Genomic DNA, 19838 nt, shown 5'->3' with positions numbered 1-19838 from the left:
GGGCCGGGCGCGGTGGCTCACACCTGTAATCCCAGCACTTTGGGAGGTGGAGGCAGGTAGATCACGAGGTCAAGAGATCGAGACCATCCTGGTCAACATGGTGAAACCCCGTCTCTACTAAAAATACAGGGGGTGGTGGCACGCACCTGTAGTCCCAGGTACTTGGGAGGCTGAGGCAGGAGAATCTCTTGAACCCGGGAGGCAGAGGTTGCAGTGAGCCGAGATCACACCATTGCACTCCAGCCTGGTGGCAGAGTGAGACTCCATCTCAAAAAAAAAAAAAAAAAAAAAAAAAAAAGCAAGAAAGAAAAGCTGGCTGGGCGCGGTGGCTCATGCCTGTAATCCCAGCACTTTGGGAGGCTGAGACGGGCAGATCACGAGGTCAGGAGATCGAGACCATCCTGGCTAACATGGTGAAACTGAGTCTCTACTAAAAATACAAAAAAAAATTAGCTGGGCATGGTGGTGGGCGCCTGTAGTCCCAGCTACTCTGGAGGCTGAGGCAGGAGAATGGCGTGAACCCGGGAGGTGGAACTTGCAGTGAGCCGAGGTTGCGCCTCTGCACTCCAGCCTGGTCGACTGAGCGAGACTCCGTCTCAAAAAAAAAAAAAAAAAAAAAAAAAGAAAAGAAAAAGAAAAAGAAAAAGAAAAGCTGTGTAATCCACCACAATGCCATTCTTCCAGTTCCCCAGGCACTAGGCTGTTGACCTCCTTCTCTTCACCTTTCAAAGTCTTTTTATATGTTAGCTTTAGAGCTTTAGATCTAACATCCAGCGTTTTTGTTTGTTTTGTTTTGTTTTTAAGGTGTACTTAGTGGGAAGAATAGGAAAAAATACATTTACTTCATCTTCCCAGAAGCAGAAGTCATTATGATTATTTCACATTCATTTAAGGGCAACATGTGGCATACAACACATATCAGTTTACAACTTTTTTCACTCGGTATTATGATTTTGAGAACTATATTGTTATGTGAAGATCTAAGTTCTAATTTACTTTTGATAGTTCCTGGTTGAGGTATGGGATAAGTGAGCTGGTTTAGTGGAGCGTACATACAGATGTGAACTAAGCAGCTTTCACAATTGGCATTCACATGACTCATAGGCACTATATAGAATTTTCTTACCTGAAGTGTTTTCCTTGTGATTGAATATATATTTAAGTGGCCTATGGGTGGTGAACTGAAATATATCTCAAATAGGGTAGGAATGGGAGGAGGTTGTAGGTTATGATAAATGATAGCACTAGGCTAGGAACTACAATAATAACAACACAATGACAATCACTATTACTACCATCATTGGACTATTCCTTGCTAATATGGTTTGGATCTATGTCCTTGGCCAAATTTCATGGTGAATTGTAATCCCCATTGTCGAAGGCAGGACCTAGTGGGAGGTGATTGAATCATGGGAATGGTTTCTTATGAATGGTTAAACACCATCCCCCTTGGTGCTGTTCTCATGATAGTGAGTTCTTGTGAGATCTGGTTGTTTAAAAGTGTGTAGCACCTCCCTGCCCTCTCTCTCTCTTGCTCCTGCTCTGGCCAGGTAAGAGGAGCATGCTTCCCTTTTACCTTCTGCCATGATTCCTTTTTGTCTTCTGCCAGAAGCTGAGCAGATGCCAGCATCATGCTTCCTGTACAGCCCTTGGAGCTGTGAGCCAATTAAACCTCTTGTTCCTTTTTAAAATAAATTACCCAGTCTCAGGTATTTCTTTATAGCAGTGCAAGAATGAACTAATTCACCTGTCATGTGCCAAATATTATTTATTTCTCACAACATGTGTGTGAGGTGGCGTTGCTCTTATTTTATAGATAGGAAAATACGTTCACCAAAGTCAAATACCTTTCTCAAAGTCATCTAGTTAATACTTGTCGATTAAGCGTATTCTGCAAAATCTTTCAGGAAAATTCCATCTCAAATGGTAAAAACAAAGCAGAAGATTTATTATGTCTTATGACAAAACACCCAAAGGCTCATTCATTCAGCAGCTTAGTGGCATCATCAGAATTTAGGTTCTTTCCAACTTTCTGCTCTGTCAAGCTCGTAAGCTTTGTTTTGCTCAGGGGTGCAAGATGGCTGCAGGAGTTCCAGGCATTGCATGCAGAAGAAGAAGGCCATGTCTTTGTGCGTGTATATGTGTGTGTGTATGTTTCCTGTCAATAACAACGAAGAAAATATTTATTAAAAGTTCTCCAACAAGCTTCCCCGTGTCATTTTCACCAGAATTGCACCATATGCTTAGGAACAGTTACATAATTTGCAGGGCTCAGTGCAAAATTAAATTCAGGATCTCTTGTTTAACAAGTACTAAGAATTTTAGGATGACAACAAGCATTGAATGAAGCATTAGGTCCTTCTGAGCACAAGACCCAATGTGGACTGACTGCATGCCCATAGAGCCAGTACTGCCCATGCTTATAGCTAAACTATACTGGTCCTTCAACAATGCTGCGGTTTGCTGGTGCCGACCTCTGCACAGTCAAAACTTGGTGTATAACTTAACCACTAATATCCTACTGTTGACTGGAAGCCTTACCAATAACATAATCATTGATTAACACATATTTTGTATGTTATATGCATTATATACTCTATTTGTACAATAAAAGCTAAAGAAAAGAAAATGTTACTAAGAAAATTCAAAGGAAGAAAAATACATTAACTATTCACTAAGTGGACATAGATCATCATAAAGGTCTTCATCCTTGTTTTCACATTGAATAGGCTCAGGAGAAGGATGACAAGGAGGGGTTGATCTTGCTCTCTCAACACTGGCAGAGGCAGAAGAAAATCTATATATAATTGGACACATGCAATTCCAACAACAAACCTGTGTTGTTCATGGATCAACTGTAATTATAGACAAAAGGAATAGGGCCACTATCACTGTCTTAGCTGAACTGAGGTTTATTCCTCAAACTTGGGGTAGGGGCCACCCTTCCTGGAACCATAGGGAGAGGAGTGGAAATCGAAATGAAATTGAAATTCTGCCAAGCAGGGAGGTGGAGGAAAGGAAGGGTGTTTATTGGTAATCAGCAGAGTCTGATTGCAGTGTGTGTATCTCCAAGGTTTCTGTTTGCCCTCCTATATTTTGCTGCCTCCCAATAGTCCATATTTCTGGGATCTAGCTCAGTTCTGCCATGATACAACTTTGAGCAAATCATTTCATTTCTTCAAAATTTCAATTTCTTTATCTGTACAACTGTACTATATGGGTGTCTCCACATTTCAGGGTGTGACCCTCATGCCTCTGCTGTTCATCACCAGAAGGTGGAACCTTGGGCCCTCTCCCTAGGTGATATTCACAGCAAGTTTGTAACATTTCCCACTATATGTGGTCAGACATCTCCTTGGACTGACAGTTCTCTGAGAAATGTTAGCATGATGCTTCCTGCATTTAGGGGCTGAGGGAGAAGGAGGTAGGGAAAGGGCACTGTTTCTTGTTTTGGCCATAGTAGGAGAAGCACTGGGAGCAGAGTCAATGCTGTTGTTAAGTCCTAGATGGAGAGTGAGACTCAGTCTTCCATTCCACCCTAGCCACAGAAACTGGAATGATGCCTTTCCCTAGCAGGCGTTTTTGGTTCACACACTGAGCTGCTTCTCAGATCATGTAGTAGATTACAAGATGACCACAAATATTTCTCCTCCCACTCCCTTGCACTGGCTTGTTAGATTGCAACTTCTCTCATCAAGAGGTGGAGTCTGTTTTTCCTCTCCTGAATCTAGACTAGACTTATGACACCCTTTGAGCAGTCAGACAGTAATGGCTAAAGAAGAGATGTAAAAGCATTTGGAAACGAAAATGTTTCCTCTCTTTCTGGATTTTGGATCCTTGAGCCCATTATGGGAAGAAGTTCAGACTTGCTTGTTGGAGTTGAGGGGTCATCAGAGTTGAGGTTCCCTGATCAACCAGTCTTCCAGCCACCAGATATGTGAATGAGATGCTCTTGCATTAGTTTTCTGTTGCTGACATTAAAAAAAAAAATACCACAAGCTTAGCAGCTTAAATAGCACACATGTATTATTTTCTAGATCTGCAGGTCAGCAGTCCAACGTGGGTCTTACTGGACTACAGTCAAGGTGTTGGCAGAGCTGTATTCCTTCTGGAGGTTCTGGGAGATAATCTTATTTCCTTGCCCCTTTCCAGCTTTTTGAGGCCACCTGCTTCCCTTGGTTCATGGTCCATTCCTTTATCTTCAAAGCAAGCGGTGTCTGCTCATCTCATTCTCATGCAGCAGAACTCTGACATTGACACTTCTGCCCCCTTCTTCCATGTTTAAAGTCCCTTGTAATTACATTGAGCCCCCTTGGATAATCTGGGGCAATATCCTTATATTAAGATTAGCTGATTAGAAATCTATCCATATACAATTTTGATTCTCCTTTTCTTTTCTTTTTTTGTTTGAAACAGAGTCTTGCTCTGTCCCCAGGCTGGAGTGCAGTGATGCGATCTCAGCTCACCACAACCTCTGCCTCCCGGGTTCAAGCAATTCTCCTGCCTCAGCTTCCCAAGTAGGTAGAACTACGGGCATGTGCCACCACGCCCAGCTAATTTTGTATTTTTAGTAGAGATGGGGTTTCACCATGTTGGCCAGGATGGTCTCAATCTCTTGACCTCATGATCCACCTGCCTCAGTCTCCCTAAGTGCTGGGATTATAGGCACGAGTTACCGTGCCGAGCCTAATTCTCCTTTTCTATTTAACCTAACATACAGCTTCTGGGGATTAGGACATGAACCTTTGCGGAGGAGTGTTATCTGCCTACCATGAAGCCCATGCTGTAAACCACTATATTAATTAAATCTTCTTATCCCTACATCTTAACCAGAAAGATCTGCTTAGGGACTCAAACAGTCTTTGAAATAACTCATCCCAATACTCTTGGTTTGATAAATATAATTTTTTTTCCCATCCTCAATCCAGGTAAGAATGGACATTCCTTGCTCATTTGGGTTGTTGGGAGAAATCAGTTTCTTGTGGTTGTATAATTGAGATCTTTAGTTTCTTGCCAATTGTCAACTGATGGTTGTTTCAACTTTGAAAATCTACCCACACTCCTTGGCTTAAAGCTCCCTTGTTCTCTCTTCCAAATTGCTAATGGCGGGTCATATCTTCTCATGCTTTGAATCTCTCCTCCTCCTTCTTCCTTCCCATTTCTTACACCCAGTTGGAAAAGGTCCTCTGCTTTTAAGGACTCGTGTGATTAGACTGGGTCCACCCAGATAATCCAGGATGATCTTCCATCTCAAGCTCTACACTCTTCATCACATCTACAAAGTCTTTTTTTGCCCTGTAAGATAACATATTTATAAGTTCTGAGGATTAATTCATGGACATTTCTGAGGACCCTTATTCTGCTTACCATATTATCCTAAGTCATCCAGCTGACCTGCCGGCTGGCCAGGGATGTCTGAGCAAGGCCAACAGAGAGTAACTGAGCTGGACCAGACCAGAAGACCCACTCAACTGACCTGTAGAATCATGAGCTATATAAATGGTGTTTGTTCTAAGCCACTAAGCTTTGGGGGTGGTTTGTTATGCAGCAATAGATAACTGATGCAAACTATAATTTGATTCCTGATTGAATCAGTTATGCCTGAAATCATAGATATAGGGTCAGTGTCCTGTAGTCCTCTCTGTCTTCCCTTGGGAGATGGGCAATATATCTTTTAAGCCCTTGGCTCACGCCTGTAATCCCAGCACTTTGGGAGGCTGAGGCGGGTGGATCACAAGGTCAAGAGTTCGAGACCAGCCTGGCCAATATGGAGAAACCCCGTCTCTAACAAAAATACAAAAATTGGCTGTGCATGGTGACTTGCGCCTGTAGTCTCAGCTATTCAAGAGGGTGAGGCAGGAGAATTGCTTGAACCCAGGAGGCGGAGGTTGCAGTGAACCGAGGTTGCACCACTGTACTCCAGCCTGGGTGACAGAGCAAGACTCTGTCTCGAGGAAAAAAAAAAAATTAAAGTACGTTGTTGTCCTGAATTTTGGGGCCATATTCTCTGAACTCAGTATTTTTAAACTAAAGTTTCTCTACAAGGGATTGATCAGATTGCTTTTACATCTCTAAAAGGGGCTAGTTTTATACAGCTTTGCCTGGAAAATGGGGCTGCTAGCCCTGTACTCACTCTTCTAAGTGCAGTTGCCTCCATGTTTCTAACGCATTCTGACCCTCCATTGTACCCTCCTGGTTCCCACTTTCTAAGGGAATCTTCAACTAGTGAATTTAAGGCACCTTTCTTATTGAAAAATAAAGGAAAAAATAATCTCTAGAAGGGTACCCTGTCATGGGGAAAGCAATGCATTCTTTACAAAACTGTTAAGGACGAAGTGGTAACACAGAAGTATTTATCACAGTGCCTTGAACACTGCAGGTGCCCTATCGATGTAAATTTCATTCTTGTCCCATTCTGACAATAACTCTTTGTCTAGGCTTAACAAATTATTAATTCTTGGAGGGGATCATCTTTCTTATTTGTAAAATGAGAAAGTTAGAACAAAGAACTCCGAGAGTACATTTTTTCTCTAAATTTATAAATTGTGATTCAATTTTTGTTTTTACATTTAAAAAAATTCTGGTGAAAGTAGAGTTGTAGATATTTTAATATGGTACTAAAACATCTACTGATTTGTACTAATAATGACTGTGTTTGGGTGTCTGATAAACAGAGATGAAGCAACAAATGAAACAATAAAATACAATTTTAAATGAATATATATGTATATATGAGACATTAATAATACATTTTGGTTGAGAGTCACAGTTATATTGAGGTAGGAAATATGGGGATTCATTTTTTTTTTTTTTTTGAAACAGAATTTCACTCTTGTCGCCCAGGCTGGAGTGCAATGGCGCGATCTCGGCTCACTGCAACCTCTGCCTCCTGGGTTCAAGTGATTCTCCTGCCTCAGCCTCCCGAGTAGCTGGGATTACAGGCATGTGTCACCACGCCAGGCTAATTTTGTATTTTTAGTAGAGACGGGGTTTCTCCAAGTTGGTTAGGCTGGTCTCAAACTCCTCACTTCAGGTCATCTGCGTACCTCGGCCTCCCAAAGTGCTGGGATTACAGGCGTGAGCCACTGTGCCTGGCTATGGGGACTCATTTTTAAGTCCCCTCATTTTAAGAAATATGGGGAAATTTTGAGATTGATAAAGAATGCTAGAAGAAACCCTGAAGTTTTTTCTAAGTACTCCCAGATGTTTCCATGGAATATGAAAGGAGGATGCTGGAGAATGCTATTACCCAGCAAAGGACCCCTGCATTATTTTTCTATTGCAGTGTAACATATTAGTACAAACTTAGTGGCTTAAAACAACACACACTGATTATCCCATAGTTTCTATGAGTAGAAGTCCAGGCACAGCTTAGTTGGCTCCTCTGCTTAGTGTCCAACAAAGGTGTAATCAAGGTGTCAGCCAGGACGTATTTTCCTGAAAGACAGACTGGGGAAGAAACCACTTCTCAGCTGAGAAAGAAGCCACTTCCCAGCTCTCTCAGGTTCTTTGTATCATATCATTTCCTTGTGGTTGGGGGACTGAGGTTCTAGCTTCTTCCTTGGTTGGAGGCTGCTTTCAGCTCCTAGGGTCTGCTGCCTGTATTTTCCTTGAGGACACCTATGGTTCTTAGAGACCACCCACACTTAAAGAGCCCTCATACTTGTAAACTGTGAGGGCTTTCCCAACATGGGAATCCAGCAAGGAGAGCCTCTAGGATAAATCTGCTAACAACATAGAGTATTTTATAACATACCATAATCATGGGAGTGACATTCCATTACCTTCGCTATATTCCATGGCTCAGAAGCAAGCCATTGGTCCTACCCACACCCAAGAGGAGAGAACTGCACAAAGGTGGGAACATGAAGAGATAAGGATAATGGGGGAACTACCTTGAAGTCTGCCTGCCACATCCTCATACAAGTAGATGGTAATCATACAGAATTTGCCTTCTTTATTCTATTGTCTATAGAAGTCTATATTGTTTATTATTCTATAGACAATATTTATTCTATTGTCTATTATTCTATAGACAATATTTATTCTATTGTCTATAGAAGTGACTTTTAGCAAGTCACATCAGCTCTTTCCTGAGGCTTTCTTTCCATTCCAGAATGTCTCTGAGACAGCTGACCATTTTCAGGATAAGTCATTTGTCATTTAAATCAAAAATAAAAAAGTGTTTATTGACCATTAAAAAAAATGATGCTGAGTCTAGTGGAGATAACTTTAGTCAAAATTTCCCTCATTCCACCTCATTAGAAAGTGTAAGTCTTGCCGGGCATGGTGGCTCACGCCTGTAATCCCAGCACTTTGAGAGGCCGAGGTGGGTGGATCATGAGGTCAAGAGGTCGAGACCATCCTGGCCAACATGGTGAAACCCCGTCTCTACTAAAAATTAAAAAATTAGCCAGGTGTGGTGGCAGGCACCTGTAGTCCCAGCTACTCGGGAGGCTGAGGCAGGAGAATTGCTTGAACCCAGGAGGCGGAGGTTGCAGTGAGCCGAGATCACGCCACCGCACTCTAGCCTGGTGACAGAGTAAGACTCTGTCTCAAAAAAAAAAAAAAAAAAAAAGGAAAAGAAAAGAAAAAAAAAAGAAAAAGGGAAAAAGAAAGCATAAGTCTTTCTCTGCTTTTCTTTCAATATCTCTAAGAATGAGGCTTCCCCAAGGCCCTTGGAAGCTTGGAGATGTGTTGAATTTGTGTAAAGCAGTCGGGTAGCTCTGGTAAAAAGGGACAGGTAGGAACTTCCATTGCTCTTGCTTGACAGATTTTGGGTCATTGAGGAAAATAAAAATTTTCTTAGCAAAGAAAATTTGTTCAAATGTGAACTATAAGGCAAGTTTCATAAACAAACCCTGGAGAGGAACTGAACGAAGTCACAAGTTTCCAATTTTCATTACAGTTTTTAAAAACACAGAATTAAATTTAAAATATATTTTTTCTCTTGCACACACCTACATCCAGTGTGGGACAGTATTGAAGTGGGTGAGAGTCCACACTTTTTCCTGTCTGCTCAGATTGCCTTAACAACAGAGCATCTGTATGTCCAAACAAATGGGCAAGTGAGGAGATTAATGAACTGACCTTTAACCTTCTAAGTATTTATTCGAGGGCTCAGGGGGAATGGGTTTCTGTGCCAGGGAAAATCCCAAAACTGTCTCTGATAATTTGGTATTAAAGACAGCTCTGTCAAATGCCTCTCAAGACACTGTGAGTATCGCCCTTCCCCTGACCCCAAGCTTCTTAGCCCTCACATTCCTCTCTCCTCATTCAAATGGTTGTACCCTCTTCCTTCACCATTCCTTCCTCTAAAAGAGCTTCTCTTCAACAATATTAGCTGTCATTAAATTAATCACCTACTACATCAGACTCTGTGGCAGCAATTTTAATCATTCTCATCATCATCTGATATTTTTGAGCCTTTACTATATGAAAAGAAATCTCATATTCTCTCATTTAATTTTGTCCTAGGCTTATGAAGTCGGTAGTTTTAAAAAGAGAGCCAACTGTTTAATTACGCATTAGTTACTTAATATCAGAAGATGAAGTAGGAATTAGGTTTCTTAAAACCTAATAGATAGAGAAATAGGAATGCTTTTACACCATTGGTGGGAGCGTAAATTACTTCAACCATTGTGGAAGACAGTGTAGTGATTCCTCAAGGATCTAGAAACAAAAATATCATTTGACCCAGCAATCCCATTACTGGGTATATACCCAAAGGATTGTAAATCATTCTACTATAAAGACACATGCACAAGTGTGTTTATTGCAGCATATTTACAATAGCAAAGACTTGGAACCAACCCAAATGCCCATCAAAGATAGACTGGATGAAGAAAGTATGGCACATATACACCGTGGAATACTACACAGTCATAAAAAAGAATGAGTTCCTGTCCTTTGCAGGGACATGGATGAAGCTAGAAACCATTGTTCTCAGCAAACTAACACAGAAACAGAAAACCAAACACTGTGCTTTTTCACTCATAAGTGGGATTTGAACAATGAGAACGCATGGACACAGGGAGGGAACGTCACACACTGGGGCCTGTTGGGGAGAGGGGTATAAGGAGACAGAGAGCATTAGGACAAATACTTAATGCACATGGTGCTTAAAACCTAGATGACAGGTTGATAGGTGCAGCAAACCAACATGGCACATATATACCTATGTAACCTGCATATTCTGCACATATATCCCAAAACTTAAAATAAAAATAAAATAAAAACTTGATTAAAGAAATGGCACATTTCTTTATATATTTCGTTGTCCTAACAACATGGGGAAAAATTAGTGTTCAAAACCAAAAGTTAGTATGAAGCAAGTCATTCTTTCCAGGCTTCTGATGACTCTTTCAATTCATATAGGTAGATATGATCAACACGTGCACACATATGTAATTGCAGAAGGGCAAGTCATCTCTTTCTCATCCATTGCTCTTAGAATATGACAGTGCTTTAGAGAAAGAAACACAAATATGGATCAAGAGCATAGAAATACCCCCAGAGTGGTAAGTTGTGGAGTCAAATGACAAGCTTATTATGACTATTACCCTCCAAAGGCATTCTCTCCCACTATGTATATGCTACTCCTTACATCACAAGAAAGCTAATGTTCCTTCATCTCGAATCTAGGCTGGCCCTGTGACTGCTTTTCACCAATAGAATATAGTTAAAGTTACATTCCAATACTTTCAAGCTCAGGTTTTAAGAGATTTGCAATTTCTACTTCCTTCTTCTTGAATGCTTCTTCTTGGAAAGAAGGCGCCATGTTGTGAGGAAGACCAAGCAGATATGTGGAAAGGTCTCCATAGAGGAGAACCAAGAACCTCCACCAGCAGCCCCTTCTGAGCTTCCAATCAGCAGTGAGCATAAATTGCTAGCCATGGGAAGGTGGCCAACTTGGATTTTCCAGTCATTCTAATACCCCAGCCAACAACAAAAGAAGTAAAACTGCCCATCTAATCTACAGAATAAAAAATAATAAATTGTCATTTCTTTAGCAACAACAATAATAAATTGTTGTTTCATTTTGGGGTGGGTTGTTATGCTGCTGTTGATAATCAGAACACTTTGATTTCTTCATACAACGTTGTTTTCTGAAAGCTCTTTTTTTGGGAATTCTTTTCCTTTCTAATTTTCTGTCCCTTTGAATTCATATCACAGAAACATCAGAGCTAACCTAAGACTCTTTTCTGTACAGAAAGTGGTCCAGCCACCCTTTTCATCTCTACCTTGGAAGACCTATCAGGACCTGGATGGGGTTCACGGGAAAAGAGACGAGCAGCCAGTGGATCGGGTTTTACTGTTTTGTTTGTTTGTTTGTTTGTTTTTAACCTGATTTCAATGTTCTACATCTCGATTTGACAGCAAAAGTGGTTCAATTTGGAGATCAAGATCAGATGTGGACGTGTGTAATCCTCTAATGGGGCTGCTTTTGCAAATACACAGTATCTGCAATGTTTCTCTGACTGACTTCGTGGCTTTCAGAAAGTCCACGTTAGCAAGTCTGCTAAAGCTGTATAGGGAGTCACCGGGAAAGGTTGCTATGTTCACCACGCTGCAGAAGGCCCCATATTTTCACTTACTCTTTAAGATTTCAGGAGCTGTGATACACCATAAGGACAGCTAATATCATTTGATTTTATGTCATTTTCAACCTGATTATACTATCATTGTATTAATTTGTATAGATTCTAGATTGCATTATAATGGTCTGGTTTGCATTCTCCCCCTCTATTTTTCTGGTTGATAAAATTTTACAAAGGACATCTGTTGTGCTAAAGATGGCTTTTTCTTTAGGATGCAAAGTCACTAGAATGTGGGGTAGCAATTTTTCTTAGGTAATAGCCTCCCTCTCCTATCTTATCAAAGCAGGCTTTGGCTGTGGAAGGTCTCTCTTAATTCAATTGTTTAACTTTGCCATTTGTTGACTGGCTGAATGAATAACACCCTCTCACGCCTCATTCTGGTCTCTCACACATTTGTCTTCAACTCTGAAGAAGGAGTCTGGAATCTGGAGGTCTGGCCACAGACGAATGAGAAATTCCAAAGCTATTTTACAAGGTTTTAATGAAGAATGCATTTCCTTTAGCTGACAGGGGAAGGCAGAAGGCAGCTGTGTGCTGAGAGAGAGTTGCTGCCACCACCAATGGCAGCTATTTACTGAGTGTCTCTCCTGTATATGGAGCCCTCTGAGATGTCTGTGGCAGTGGCTCTCAACTGGGGTCCATTTTGCCTCCTTCTCCTTCCCAGAAAACATTTGGCAGTGTCTGGAGACATTTTTAAATTGCCATGGCTAGAGGGTGCTAATGGCACCTAGCGGGTAGAGGCCAGGGATGCTGCTAAATATCTTATAATCCACAGGACAGCCCTCCAACAACAAAGAATCATCCAGTGCAAAAAGTCAACAGTATGAGGGCTTGAGAACCTCTAGTCTGTGGAAATGAAGACATGCTGAACATAGCCTCTTCCTTCATGGAGGAAAAGCAAGACAAATGGAAGTTGGGATGAAATATGTGTATAATGAGGCACGAAACAGAGAGGGGTCTGCCTTGTCTTTCTACCATACGCAATGTGTCATAGAGCAAAGCTGTTCATAATAAGAACAAGCACTTACCATGGAGAGTGAGGACCCCTAGCACAAGCATGGATAGAAGAAGAGATGAGGGTCACAGAGCTGCTTGGGATTTGGGGGTGGGTCCTGTTTTCCTATATCTTCTAGCCCCCTGAGGAAAGATCTCATCCAGCACCGTGAACTTTAAATAACCTCTTTAAACTGATGATGTCCATATTTCTGCCTTAATCTCAAGCACTTCCTCTGACATTTAGACTCACGTACTCAAATAGGCGATCTTATATTTCTGTGTGGCTATCCCTTAAATGTCTGTAACTCAATGTGTTCAAAAGGGACCATTTGATTTTCTCTTTCAAACTTATTCCTTTCCTCCAAGTATTCCCTCTTCCAGCAAATATGCACCCTCCTGCCAATTGTTCAGGATAAGAACATGATTCTTCTCATTTTCCAAATACTTATATCTGACCTATTATAAAGTCTACGGATTCTACCCTTTAAATATATCTCAACACCTCCTTCATTAGGCCATCTTTTTTGTCACTTTCCTAGTTCAGACCGCCATGACTTGTAGATCCAAAGATGAACTTCCTCAATGGTTCACCTTCATCCTTCTCCTCTTGCCCTGCACCCATCCAGTCTATACATGATACTGACATATAAAATGAATCATACTATTTCATTGCAAAGAGGCTTTAAAGGTTATCATTCCTTTTACACTATGATCTGCATGCCTTACCTGGCTTCCAAATCCCCATGTGGTTCAGGGGGTTAATCCATTATGACTGGCGTCATTATAAGAAAAGAGACAGAAACACACAGGGAGAAGACAATCATGTGATGATGATGACAGAGGCAAAGATTGGAATGGTGCATCAACATGACAGGGAGCATCAAGAATTGCTAACAAACACCAGAAGCTAAAAAAGACGAGGAAGGATTCTCCTCTGTGGTTTTCAGGGCCCTGTGGACACCTCGATTTGGACTTCTAGGCTCCAGAACTCTGAGACAATATATTTCTGTTGTTTTAGGCCCCCAGTTTGTGGTTCTTTGTTGCAGCAGCCCTAGCAAGTTAGTGCAGATGTATCACTCCCACCTCCCTTCAGACCCGCTGTCTATCTTCCTCTTACTCAACACGTCAAACTCACTTTCTCTAGAGGCCCTTATTTTGGTGATTCCCTCCCTCTGGAAAAATGTGTGTTGCCTTGGTGTTCACAGGCTGGATTCTCCTTGCCATTCAGATGGCAGCTTGCACGTCGCCTCCTCAGAGAGGACATCTCTGAGCACCAAGGGTAATGTGGTGTCACAAATGACCTATTTCACACCACCTAAAACCCTGTTTTTTTAATCTCTGCTTAGGACATGACACTACATGAATTTTTTCTTGTTTATTTGTTTATCATCAGTGTGCATCACTATCATGTAAACTTCATAAAACCAAAACCTCTCTCTTGTTAACTGCTGTTCCTCTTCCACCTGGAATAATGCCTGAGCTTAGGCACTATTCCGTGAATATTTATTGCATGAATAGTGCCGTGTGATTCTCCCTTATAAGCCCTGCTCTCCACTGAAACTGTGCTACTTTGATTAATATCCATCTCCCTTTCCAGAGTAAAAAGTTTCACGAAAACCAGAATGGCACCTGCTTCCCGCATCATTACATATCCATCAAGAGGGACAGTGTACAAGAAAATGTTTGTTGAACGAATGAGAGAATGAATGAGTGGCTAAAACTGAGAGTCATAGCCTACAAGAGGTAGAGATGGGTAGTTGAGGAATGGACTCATGGTGGTGGTGTAGGGAAACAGGGGAAGCAGGAAGTTGAAATCACCTAGTCAAGCACCACCCCCTCTTTTTTCAGAGATGGGGGTCTCACTCTGTCACCCAGGCTGGCATACACTGGCATGATCAGAGTACCGATATTCCATGAATATTTTTTAAATGAAGGTATCAGTTAAGAAAAAAAAAAAAAGATATCTGCCAAAGTGAAGCTGGTTTGAGCGACCGGACCGTAGGGAATAGGCTGTGAATAATTCGACTGGGTCTTTGAGATAGAGAGGGTAGAGAGCTTTTGATGAAAGGAACAGGGGTTTTTCAAAGAAGATTACCCTCCCATGGGTGAGAAGGATCTTAGCTCACGTTGGATGTTTGACCTTTGCTAGGAGGGGACATAATTGGTTGTGTTCCATCAAGCCCACGCTTTTTCCTCTACAAATATTTATGCTGTGAGCTCTCCCTCTCCCAGGCCTAATGGGAGAAGGGGAGAGCCAGCACACGAGCTCTGAGCCTAATGGAGACATTGCAGTGCTATTAGCACAGATGGTTGTCATATGTATGCAAATGAGAAACAAATTGAATTTGGTGTCCCCTCTCACCAGCTGTCCTATCAAGGAAGGTTCCCAGAGCAGCAAAAGAACTGCTGCTACACCGCTAATCTGTCACCACAGATTAATTACAACGAGTACATTAATCACCATTTGTTTCTAGTACAAAGGGAACTATCTTGTTTTTCAAGTACGTCCTGTTAAAAGAAGGTGTCCAGCCTTGTAGAAACAAGGCCCAACAAGGCCATGAGGCATCATTAGTTAGGATTGAGGGCAAATGTAAGATGAAACGCCTCAGGCTGCACACCGCCTTCAGAGCTATCGGCTAGTGAGGATTCAAGAAAGGGCCATGAGACTGGACGCTGAGGGACAGCTAGGCAGCTCTCACTTTATTGTACTCTTAAATAGCATGGGTTTCAAAAAGTTAATTTTGCCTATGGAGTCTCAAAGAATCTGGAGCTAGCTAAAAGATGTTTTGAGATGAATTAGTACTATTATTGTTATTTGATAGAAAGTGCAATGGATGGTTGGGTGCAGTGGCTCATGCCTGTAATCCCAGCAATTTTGGGAAGCTGAGGCGGGTGGATCACAAACTCAGAAGACCATCCTGGCTAACATGAGGAAACCCTGCCTCTATTAAAAATAGAAAAAATTAGCCGGGCGTAGTGGCACGTGCCTGTAGTCCCAGCTACTCTGGAGGCTGAGGCAGGAGAATTGCTTGAACCCAGGAGGCAGAGGTCGCAGTGAGCTGAGATCACACCACTGCACTCCAACCTGGGCAACAGAACGAGACTCTGTCTCAAAAAAAAAAAAAAAAAAAAAAAAAAAACCAAAAAAAACCGAGTGCAATGGATAAAGCACGGATTTCACCTCACCTCTGGCCATATATCTAGTTCTTATTCAGAAATTGGATTAGACTAGTGTTTTTTCATTCTTTTGGAAGATTAAGACCCATTTGAAATTTTTTTTTAGAGAGAGGATCTTGCTGTGTTGCCCAGGTTGGAGTGTAGTAGTGGCTATTCACAGCTGCGATCAGAGCTCACTGCAGTCTCAAACTTCTGGCCTCAAGAAATCCTCCTGCCTCAGCCTCCTGAGTAGCTGGGACTACAGGTGTGCACCCTAGTACCCAGCTTCTATTTGAAATTGTGATGAATTCAGTAGACTCTGTTCCCACAAAGTATATGTATACATAAAATGTTGTATTCAGTTAAAGTAGAGTCATTGATTCTCTCAACTCTTTGTATGCAACCATGTTAAGAGGGCTTGGAGGCCAGGCACAGTGGTTCATGCCTGTAATCCCAGCACTTTGGGAAACCGAGATGGGAGGATTGCCTGAAGCCAGGAGTTCAAGACCAGCCTGCGCAATAAAACAAGATCCTGTCTTGTAACAATACATATATTTTTAAATTAGCCAGGCATCGTGCCACAAGCCTATGGTCCAACTGCTCAGGAGGCTGAGGTGGGAGGATCACTTAAGCCCAGTAATTTGAAGCTGCAGTGATCTATGATCATGCCAGTGCACTCCAGCCTGGGTGACAGAGTGAGACCCCCATTTCTTTTTTTTTCTTGAGATGGAGTCTCGCTCTGTCGCCCGGGCTGGAGTGCAGTGGCCGGATCTCAGCTCACTGCAAGCTCCGCCTCCCGGGTTCACGCCATTCTCCTGCCTCAGCTTCCGGAGTAGCTGGGACTACAGGCGCCCGCCACGTCGCCCGGCTAGTTTTTTGTATTTTTTAGTAGAGACGGGGTTTCACAGTGTTAGCCAGGATGGTCTCGATCTCCTGACCTCATGATCCGCCTGTCTCAGCCTCCCAAAGTGCTGGGATTACAGGCTTGAGCCACCGCGCCCGGCGAGACCCCCATTTCTAAAAAAAAGAGTGGGGTGGTGTTTGACTAGGTGATTTCAGCTTCCTGCTTCCCCTGTTTTCCTACACCACCACCATGAGGTCCATTCTTCAACTACCCATCTCTACCTCTTGTAGACTACGGCTCTCACTTTTAGCCACTCATTCATTTTCTCATTCGTTCGACCAACATTTTCTTGTACACTGTCCTTGATGATGGATATGTAATGATGAGGGAAGCAAGTATCATTCTGGTTTTCATGAAACTTTTACTCTGAAAAGGGAGACAGATATTAATCAAAGAAGCACAGAAATTTCAGTGGAGGGGAGGGCTTAGAATGGAGAATCACATGGCACTCTGAAGGCAAATGATAGGGGTGTTCAACCTGTCTGGAGTAAAGGAGGCTTCCCTGAAGAGGGGAGGTATGTCAAGATCTGAAGGATGAGGCAAAGAAGGATGTTAGAAGAGTTCCTTGCAAGAGGAGATAGAAGCACACATCACTTGCTCAAGAAATTGAAATAAGACCAGCAAAAATGGATTTCAGAGACCGAGGGTTAGCATGGGGAATATGTGGTCGAAGAGCATGAGGCCTCTTTTTGGGCCAGCTACGAAGGCCTGTATTTATTCCAAGAGCAATGGACTTTAAGCAATGAAGGATCAAATCTTATTTGTATTTTTAAAAGATCCCTCATCTTTGACATTAGAATTGGGTGTTGGGTCTTGTGGTGGCCTTGGCTACTGAGACTTTTAGACCAAGAGTTGGTCACCTTGTGATTCTGTAGTGGACAATGCAAAGGATTCAAATGAAGTGGCAGACAGTGTCCTTCTGCAGAGTAGCTTTCAGTGTAATAAGGGTGGGGGGAGAATTCAAGAATTCAGTGCCATGTCAAGAACTGATAATTGCCTTTGGGTGGAGAAAAGTCAAGAGCATTTGAACCACTTTTGGCACAAGTCATATCTTCAGAGGGCTTAGGGTCAGCTTTCGAGAATTAAAAATTTCACCAATGAGATTAACAAAAATGAGCAGAGGAAGGAAGATAAAAGGTATGTATGTGTTGAGGGTATGTGTGGAAGGAGAGGAGAGATTGTCCTTGTGAATTTAAACTGCAATTCCTTTCAACTTCCAGAAGCAGCTTTTTCAAGGTTGGCCAAACAGCTTCTTGTTTACCATTGGGTTGTTAGAAAAATGAAAAGCAGCTCTTTAAATAATTAATATAAAATTTCACATGAAGTTCAATTAATCTGTGCTACCACAATATATTAAAAGAGGTTTTATACTATATATATATATATATAACTGTGTATGTCTATATATCCTATTGGTTCTGTTTATCTCAAGAACCATTAATAATATAATAATAAAAGATGATTTTTATAGGAATTTCATACTTAGGAATTTATCCTAAAGGAAATAAGAAAAAAAATCTGTAAAATATATTTATCATAAAAAAGATGGAAAAAATATCTGCATGCTCCCATTCCAACAGTATAAATTAAACCAATGATAACCTATACATATAAACATTATGTGGTAATTTTTTTTTTTTTTTTTTTTTTTTTTGTGGGGATGGAGTCTTGCTCTGTCGCCTAGGCTATAGTGCAGTGGTGTGATCTTGGCTCACTGCAACTTCTGCCTCCCGGGATCAAGCAATTCTCTGCCTCAGCCTCCCAAGTAGCTGGGAATTATAGGTGCCCACCACCACGCCCGGCTAATTTTTTGTATTTTTAGTAGAGACAGGGTTTCACCATCATGGCCAGGCTGATCTTGAACTCCTGACCTTGTGATCCACCCACCTCGGCCTCCCAAAGTGCTAGGATTACAGGCATGAGCCACTGTGCCCGGCCCCTTATGTGGTAATTTGGAAAGAATGATTGAAATGTAGATGTACTGATGTAAAATACGTCTATGATATAGTCAGTGGGGTGACCAAAACAGACTTCAAAATATTTATTTTATAAGTCCATTGACTTAAATAGATGTTTGTAGAAGTCATCAGATCAGATGGGGACCCCAATCTCTTTTTTTTTTTTTTTTTTTTTTTTGAGGCAAACTCTCGCCCTGTTGCCCAGGCTGTAGTACAATGGCATGATCTCGGCTCACTGCAACCTCTGCCTCCCAGGTTCAAGCGATTCTCCTGCCTCAGCCTCCCGAGTAGCTGGGATTACAGGCACACGCCACCATGCACGGCTAATTTTTTGTATCTTTAGTAGAGATGGTGTTTCACCATGTTGACCAGGCTGGTCTCGAACTCCTGACCTCATGATCTGCCCACCTTGGCCTCCCAAAGTGCTGGAATTACAGGCGTGAGCCACTGCACCCGGCCCAATGCTGCTTATTATCTGGATTCCATCTCCTCTTGCTTTTGCAGGGTTGTTACTGATATAGTTATTATACTTTTCTTATTTATTATAAAATTACTCTTTTCTATTGGATCACTCCCATCAGCACAGTAAAAACACTCCCATTCTCACATCCTATAGCAGCTGCTGCGTCATTTACACTCATCAATTCAGAGCAAAACTGAAGAATGTTGCTACAATGACTGTTTCCACCTCAACTCACTCCAGGCCAATTTCTGTCCCTACCACTCCACAAAGAAATTGCCAAGGTTACAAACTACCTTCAGGTTGCCAAACGCCTTGGTCGCTTCTCTGGCCTCATCTGATTCACTTGGCAGGATTTGATACCGTTAACCTGGCCTCCTCTCAAATAACTTTTATCTCTGACTTTCCTTGTCTTTTCTAGCTTCTACTTCTCAAACTGATCTCTAATTGTTGAGTGCTTCAGTGTTGGTCCGGGTTCCTCTTTACTCCCCTGGATCATCTGTTCTCAACTCTACCTGCTCGTTAGCGTCACCCGGAAGGTTTCTAAATGCAGGGATAATTTCCAGGCAAGGGGAATCAGAGTCCCTGGGTCTGGAGCTCTGGCTGTGGCTGGTTTTGAAAGCATCATGGATGATCCCTACGTGCACTCAGGATTGAGAACCACTGCCCTACGTGGTCTCATTTGTTCCATTGTTTTATATATTATCATGACTATGCTGAATTACTACTAAATTTATATCTTCAGCTTCTGGATGGAACTCCCT

The sequence above is a fragment of the Rhinopithecus roxellana genome, chromosome 19 (assembly GCF_007565055.1).
Source record: "Rhinopithecus roxellana isolate Shanxi Qingling chromosome 19, ASM756505v1, whole genome shotgun sequence".
In the NCBI taxonomy this organism is placed as follows: Eukaryota; Metazoa; Chordata; class Mammalia; order Primates; family Cercopithecidae; genus Rhinopithecus; species Rhinopithecus roxellana.
This window is presented reverse-complemented; position numbering follows the sequence as displayed.